The following is an 8,313-nucleotide window of genomic DNA, read 5'->3' on the forward strand; positions in this document are numbered from 1 at the left end:
CTCCTCGTCCCGCCCTGTTGGGAATGCCCTATGACCTACAGAGCCAAGGTGGGTGAGGTAATATCTTTATTGGCCCAACTTCTGTTACTGAGAGAGACAAGCTCACCAACAGAAGTTGGTCCAATAAACGATGTTACCTCACACATCTTGTCTCTAACATCCTGGGACCAACACAGCTAGAACTACACTGCATACTATAATCTACAGCCATTTTGACAGCTGCTCAGCCCACTTGAAAGGAGCCACATGCGAGAAGTCTGATCATGTTGCATTTGAGAAGATACCATATTATGAAGACTAGTACGGCCTGTTTGCCTTGAAGCTTAAAGCCTGTAAGCCAATTATGCAGCTTCTGCCAGGCTCAGAGATGTGATCCTATTCCCTGGCCAAGAAAACCAAACAGGAATTTGTTATCCCCTGATAAACTATGAGGAGGAAGAGTGAGGAGAGTGCTGTGACCAGATGCAACTCAATAACAGGTGAACAGGGATCATCTCAAGGTAGGGTACTGAAAACCTGCGAAAAACAGTACGTGGGCGAGAAGACAAAGTACCCAGGGATCCAGGGCACTGCCAGATGGCAGGTGTGGCACTAGCTGAGATGTAGAGTGTGTATTCGGAAGTGGATGAGCCTAGAACGAAGTTTTGCCCAGCAAACTGGCAGAAGGTAAAGCCACCGAATCTAGGGGAAGCATCTGCTCTAAATGCTGACCAGAACAGGAGCAGTATGGACCCCTGAGGAACACTGTGTTTTATCTGGCCAAGGCTCAGATGACCTCTCGCTTAATAAGGGCCCCCTTTAAAGTGTATTAAAGCCTATGGAAAGACAATAGCTCCTAGGAGCCCCAGTCATGGACCGGGATCTGATTGTGCTAGGTGTTATACAAACATAGACCAAAGAACACCCCTCCCTTTGCAGTTTTATATTGTACCTGGGCAGTTTCTAGTGTCTGAAATGTTATCTTTCAAGCTTCTGAGTATTAAGTATGCAGAGCTACATATACTGGGCTAAATTCTGCCTTTGATTATACTTGGCCAAACCCACTGACCTCCGAGCTGTGACAGAAAGCAGAATCTGGACCCTGGAGAGTCGTTTGCGAGTCTTTGCTAATCTTCTAAATCTCTGTAAGACACTGTACATCCTTGTTCTTCTGTCAGTAATTTCTTCAGCCATCTGAGCTCAGGTGCCACTTAACTAATTTCAACATCCTGCCCATCACAGGGGACAAGCTAATGAGTGTATTTATTAAAGATGGTTCAGATTTGGTTCTGCGAGATACAGGGCAGCACTAAGCCATTCATTGCAGCTGTGCAATGAGGCCCTTGAAAAATGTACACATGAAGGCGAGGCATCTTGTACTGCCATTTGGTTAGTTACTGGTCATGGCCGAACTGGCATTAGACACCCCAAATGTTCATTGCTAATTGGGGGATACAAAAGAAAAGACTCCAAACCTCCACTCCAAATTCTGGCCAAGCAGGAACCGCAAACCCTTTTTGAAGTTTTGAAAAAAAATACATCTGTTTGAAAATCAGTCCTGCCTTGTGAGTTTCAGGGTGGAAGGGAGCCCCCATAAATGATCAGTGGGGACTCCCACATCTGTGATTACTATTGTTAATTAGTGCCCAGCAGAGATAAGGGCCACATTGTGCTAGGTGCTGTATAAATGCAGCGTAAGACTGTCTCTGCCCCAGATAGAAATCGGAATAGCAAGACTGTGACCAGCCCAAAGTCACACAGGGAGGCTGTGGGTAGAGCTGGGGATTGACCCCTGATAGAGGATGGTCCAGTGCTTAGGGCTGTAGCCTAGGAATTGGGAACCCTGGAGTCAATGCCATGCTCTGACACAGACGTTCCGTGTGACCTTGGGCAAGTCACTTGGCCTCTCTGTGCCTCGGTTCCCTATCTGTACAATGGAGATAATAGCACTGTCCTACCTCACAGGGGTGTTTTGAGGATAAATGCATGAAGATTGTGAATTGCTCAGATCCTAATGTGACAGGGCCATATAAGTAGCTAAGATCTCCTAAATATTGGCCCAAGCCCGTCCTTCCTCTTCACTGTGGAAGTCCAATGCCATCCCTGGCTGCTTCGTGGGGTATGAAGATTTCAGCAAGCTGTACTAAACATGCAGACATGTCTCACTCCTCCCGAGGGCTCTTCTCCTCTCTCTTTGTGGGGAGCGTCCTGCTCTCCTACTTCAGCTCTCTTATTTGCTCGCTCCCCTTCCAGGCAGAAGAAAAGGGATGGAGAAGAGGTGGAGTATTGCTGATGGGTGTTCAGAAGGCCTTCCTAGGCGCCTATCGAGCTCTGTCGCTCTGCCATTGTTTGCCCGCGATCTGTACTATACGGTCTCACCCAGCACCTGCTGAAGTCAGTGAGACTCTTTCCATTCACTTCCGTAGGCATCGGATCAGGCCCTCGTTGCTGTTCCTAGGGCTGCATCAGCACAGCACCCGAGCAAGGTAGCCTGGATTTTCGGTGATTTCCGGGCTGCGGAGGGCTCTCAGCACCTGCCAGGCTTGGACTGTGCTCCATGCTGCCGCGACCCTGCTTTGCACAGCTCCCTCTGTGCACTACAACTGACCTGTCGGGCCCGATCCTGCAAGGCTTTATGTGCCCCTCCGTTTCCCCGGACATCCACAGGCCACGAGGCTGCTCAGCATCTCACGGGATCAGGCCTGCCAGACCTGAGCCTTTTTCACTGACTTCCATGGGCGCAGGGTTGGTTCCAGAGCGATGGGAGTCGAGCATTTTCTTTCAAACAGGCACAGAAGCTGTTCTGTAGGGTGCATGTTTCTTGGGCAATGTGATTTATTCTGAGGTCTCACTGCAAATTTTTCTCTTCCCTCTCCATTCTCTCTGTAGATAACTCAGTTGTCCCCTCCTCCCTCCACTCTTTCCCAGCACGAAAGAGTCCTTTCCTGCAACAGCTGCTGAAATTGCTTTTTATTTTTAAAACCCTGGGCTACAGAAGAGCCACCTTTATCGTTCGTCTGCGGACCCTGCAGCTTTGTGTCTCCGACCGACGCAACTGCCGATCGTCGAAAGGGAGGTGACACGCGTGAGGAAAGAGGGAGAAGTGGCTGCACAATGGACACGCAGCTGGCCCCGTTCCCATCTACAATAGCATGTGAATTCCAGGAGGCTGCCTCACCCCTTATGGGGGTGTCTCTCCTGAGCAACAAGAATTACCAGCCTGTTCCTCTCCCCTGCAAAGGGGTAAAGGGAGGGGAATACATTCTCACCAGAGCCCTGTGGCAACGGGCAGGTTTTCTCCTAGTACTGTACTTTAATAAAGTTCCTGCAGGGAAAAGAGATTACAGGCTATGCAATCTTATTTGCTATTTCTAGGCTGTATTTCAATAATCCCCCTTTTTAATTTTGCAGCCTACACACTGACGCAGGAGTTCTTTCGCACTCACAGGCCCCCTGCCTTTCGTCAGCGTTGGTCCAAGGAGATGCCTGCGGGAAATGAGTTCTGATGAACGGTTGGATCCAGAACCAAGCTTGCCCCAAGGTCAGTTGTCTTCAGATCTGGGGGGTTGGTTCAGCCCTGGTATACACAGAGAATGGCTAGCCACAACGTTTAGATCCTGAGTGTCTGAAGGCATTCGTCCCTGGAGGTTTGTTTTGGACCAAATGCCCCTGTCTCCTGTGCATGCAGTGGTGAATGAACATGTGAGGTTCAGTTTGGCTGAACTAAGTACCAAACAGTTCATTGGAGCTGCAAAATTAGCTTCTACATTTTATGACAAAAGGCTTCCTTGTACGTTTTCTCCTACTTCCTGCTCAGGGTTATATAGTAAATACAGCTTGAGAGGATATGAGCATGCCTCACGGCATTTGGGGGCTTTTGCTTCTGGCTGTGGCCAGAATCAGGACTCACCAGGTCTGTATGTCAATCAAAAAAAGGCGAGGGGCAAATGTTATCCCAAATTTCCTACACTTCAAGGACACTTTCTTTGAGTCTAGGGTGAAGGTTCAGGGAGGCCTCTGATTTTATCCAAACCATCTGTTTATCTATGGCATTTATACAGCTCCGGTCACTGTAGGATGGACGCTTCACTCCTCAGTGCTCTTCTAGTTTCAGCATATTGTGCTTTATTCCTTTTCCCCCCTTCCTTGAATGTCACTTATGCAGCGATCACTCACTTGTCACTTGGATACAAGACAGATGGAACATCTACCCAACCTCAATACACACAAAAAAAGGCACTCGCCATGCTAGAAATAAGGGTGGCTGAGCTGATTTGGCTAAGCCCTGAGGAAAGAATATCACACTATGCTACAATATGGGAGCAAAATGTCACCATTTAGGATAAAGAGAGTGCAGGGCTTTGGGCCCATACGCTGTATTCTAGAATATTCTGGAGCTGTGCCTATGGCTAAACTCAAAGTGCTGGAGGTGAGTCAGTACATGGGCACTTCACTCTGAGTCTATTGTGATCTAATTCATGAACTGACCTTTTGCCATCTTCCAGAAAAGGCTGGAATTTGGCTCGCTAAGTGGGTAAAGCTTTCAGGATGGCTCTTGTATTATCCAAAGGAGTGCAGCCATCCCTAAATCATCTGCACTCACTGGAATGACAGAGCCTTTTGTGCCTCCTCCCCCATGCTCTTGTGGCTGCAGGTGTTTTGCTGTCCTACTCTGCTTCCTTGAGAATGCTGGACTGTGTATGCTTCAAAGCCATCTGGCCCTGCCCGTCTGTGTCTCATGGGACTCCAGACCCGCCCGGAGGGCTGCTCGTGCTGCAGGTGGCTCCAGACCTGAATTTCTGAACATCCCGTAGATTGCAGGGTGCTAGGCTAACACTGCGTCGCTGCATTGATCATGGCGTTCGTGTGAATGACGTACGGCTTAAAAAATACAAACCCTTCTGCTCCTTTGCCTCTCACTCTGTGAGAACGCACCCATGAGGAGTGACCCTGGTAAAGACCATTCTAATTAAAACAGGAGAATCTGGGTGAAAGGGGCCTTTTTTTGCAGTAGCAGCTGCTGTGTGGAGGAGAGGACATGCATAATCTACTACTCGGGTGATCATACGTCCCATTCTGGCCAGGACAGCCCCCTTTTTAAGCCCTGTTCCAGACGTCCTGAGTTTTTTTGGCAGAACTGGCCATTTGTCCCATTTGCTCCATTTTCTTCCAAAAAATGGGGCGTGCCCCCTTAATGGGGTGCTGAGGAATGTTCGGGGGGGGGGGGTGGGAGCGGTGATCCCAGCTCCATGCGGCGGGGCTTGGGTGAGCAGCAATACCAGGTGGCTTGGGCCAGGCCCGCATGGCAGAGCTCGGGTCAGCCCTGCACAGTGGGTGGGCAGCTTGGGCCAGCTCCACGTGGCGGGGGGCTCGGCCAATGGCTCAGGCCAGCCCCCCACGGTGTCCTGTTTTCACTTTGAGAAATATGGTCACCCTACCGACTACCCTTTAGCTCAAGTGGTAGAGTGCTGTGTTCTTGATGTTGAAGGTACCAGGTTCTATGCCTGCAGAACAGGGGCGGGGGAGCATGTTCATGCAAAGTAACTGTGACGCAACATTTAAATGAAGTCCCCTTCGCCCCGCAACAGAAATATTTCCCCCTAAGAATCTCTTGATTAATTCATATTGGAAATTGACAAATCAAAGACGTGAACGCACTAAATTCAATAGAAACAGATGAAAATCAAATCATGCCTGGTCTGATGCAGACAGCGATGTCACAGAACAAAATGACTGCAGACAAATAGGCCCTCGGCCTAGAGGAGCCTTCATTAAAATGTGCTGCGAGTATTATTAAGTAAAAGAACCTTGATTTGGTTTGAAAGATTTGGCCACTCATATTCAATATCATCTCAGTAATGTAATCTTAGTAGTTGCTTTAAATGTCAGCCTCATTTGCTACATCTGCTTGCTAGGACTGCTGCCCTGAAATGAAAACCAAAGCCTCATTCTCCATCAATAATTGTACCCCAGAAGCCTTCTGAAAGACAATAACTGCACAGGAGAAAACAATTGCATCCATTTCCTGTGGATATTCCTGGTGGACATACACACTGCGATAGATTAAAGTCACAGGATGTGAAAGGTGTGACTATAACAAAAATAAATTACACCTATTGTGGAGGTAGCCAATGTAGAGGCTATTTCAAATGCAGCAATCTGCGTGATCCAGTGTCTTTTGCCGATATGTAATCGGCATTTGACTGAACACTGGGTCACATTTTCTGCTGTTATAAATGGGTATAGCTCTGTTGACTTTACCTCAGTGCACCCCTTACACCAACAGCAATTTTGATCCATTATAACTAGAGATGGGCTTGTACCAAATATCTCCACACCAGCACCTCTCATATTTGGAGTGTTGCAAAAGCCAGTCTCAAGTCCACATTGACATTTCATGAATGGCCCCTGTGTCTGTAACAGACCAAACCAACCTCACCATCAAATCAACCTCTCGTTCTGGGATGTTTGAAATCTATATCCAGATCTAGACTGTCTCTCATCTGTGTAGAGCCTTGATGAACACATGGTGGGTCTTAACAGACTGAACAGCTCAGGAACTAACAAACTAAACTGGTATTTGGGCAGGTTCAGATGAATGCATCAAGTTTGGGAAGGGATCACCTCCTTCCTCTTTTGTCATTGTGACACACTAGATGTCCTTTATGTGACTTTGCAGCTTATTCTGTTGTCTAGTTGTTCTTATAATTGGAAATTCAGTGGTATATTAAGTGTAGCAGATGCTCATGTATCAGTTACGCTCCACTCCTCCTTCAAATTACAGGCGCTAGATGGTAGCACTATCATGCCTTAGTTGGGAGGATATGCTATTCACTGCTCAACAGCAGCATCCCTGGAAACTGAAGGAGCAACACAGACAGGCTTCAAAGAGCATCTCAGTTAGTCATTCTCAACTAGGAGCATGCTGGGACTAGACTACAGGGCCATCCATGGTGGAAGATAGTGGGAAAGAATTCAGAGTCCACCAGTGATACAAAGGACACCTTGTCTCACCAGGAAAAATCCTACCTCACATATAGGATCCATTATCTTTGCTTTCTTCCAGTGAGACCCCTTGATCCACCACATCAAAGGTCACTCACAAACCCACAACCAAACACCCTTATCAGCCAAGAAAAACAACTACATATTCCAGCCAAGGTCAACTCAGTGTACCGTGGCCCACTTGAAAATGATGGTATATATTGTTGTCCTGGAAGTGCTTTACAGCTCTGCAATTGCCCTTTCAGGTATCTAGGACAAGAACAGCGGGCTGGAAACCGAGATGGAGGGTCTGTGGTCTCAAAAGTAGTTGGAACAACATCAGAGAAACCAAGGGAAGATTTATGACTGAATGAATAATTGTTGCAGCAATGGCAGTGTGCCCATGTAGGCAGGCATGCCTGCGGAAGGCAAGGGTCCAGAGAGCAGGTGGTCAAATGCCTTCGCTGCAAACACTTTCACTCACACTGATAAAGAAACGTCCTGAAAGCCATCAAAACCATTTCTCTGTGAATTAGACAGTGTCCGCGCAATTCACAGCTGAAGGCACCAAGCAACTGCGCTGTAATGGAGTCAATTTTCTTCTTGAAAGTACTAAATATAAATCTTTTCATAGGTATCCACCGACAGAGCTATTTTTCCCCTCTGCCAGCTGTTGAAAACCATTTCTGTGAGTCCATATCTGAGCTTTCCTCTGCTATCATACAGCTATTGTGCAAAGCTTGACAGCACAGATTTCATGGCCTGTTGGAGCACTTGGGAGCTATATGGCACACAGGAAATCCACACTGCCACTCTTTGCCATCAGGGGAAGTGTCAAGTGAGTCTGCCAGCTGGCTAGACCTGGTCAGTGGGTGGTTCTGTTGTTGCTCGGGGTCAGCACAGCTGAATAACGTTCCTTTGGCTCCCCATAAAATGGCACAGGAAGCTTTGGAGATCATAAAATAGAAACCAGTGTGGTACACTGGTGTTGAGGTACCTGCTATAAAGAGATGGATGAAGGCACTCTACCAATATGTTCCCCTAGATTCCATCTCGTTTCTGCTGTCCTCCCACTGACTAGCTCTGTTGAGATGTCATGATGTAGTGCGCTGGCTGATAATGTGTACCACTGGTTCTTAAGGGATGGACCTCCTCCAGTGTTGGGGAATACGTCTCCCCTGAATGGTAGGGATTCAAAGATTCACCTAATAGGTGAATAGCAAAGCTGATTTCATTTTTGAATTAAGTGCTGGTTTTTGTGTGGGTTGCTGCCACTAACCAGGCAGGGAAGGGCTAGGTTCAGAGTGCTGTTCCTCTTGTCACATGCTGTAGGTGTGGTTCAACTGGCAT

The sequence above is a fragment of the Lepidochelys kempii genome, chromosome 3 (genome assembly GCF_965140265.1).
Source record: "Lepidochelys kempii isolate rLepKem1 chromosome 3, rLepKem1.hap2, whole genome shotgun sequence".
NCBI classification, from domain to species: domain Eukaryota; kingdom Metazoa; phylum Chordata; order Testudines; family Cheloniidae; genus Lepidochelys; species Lepidochelys kempii.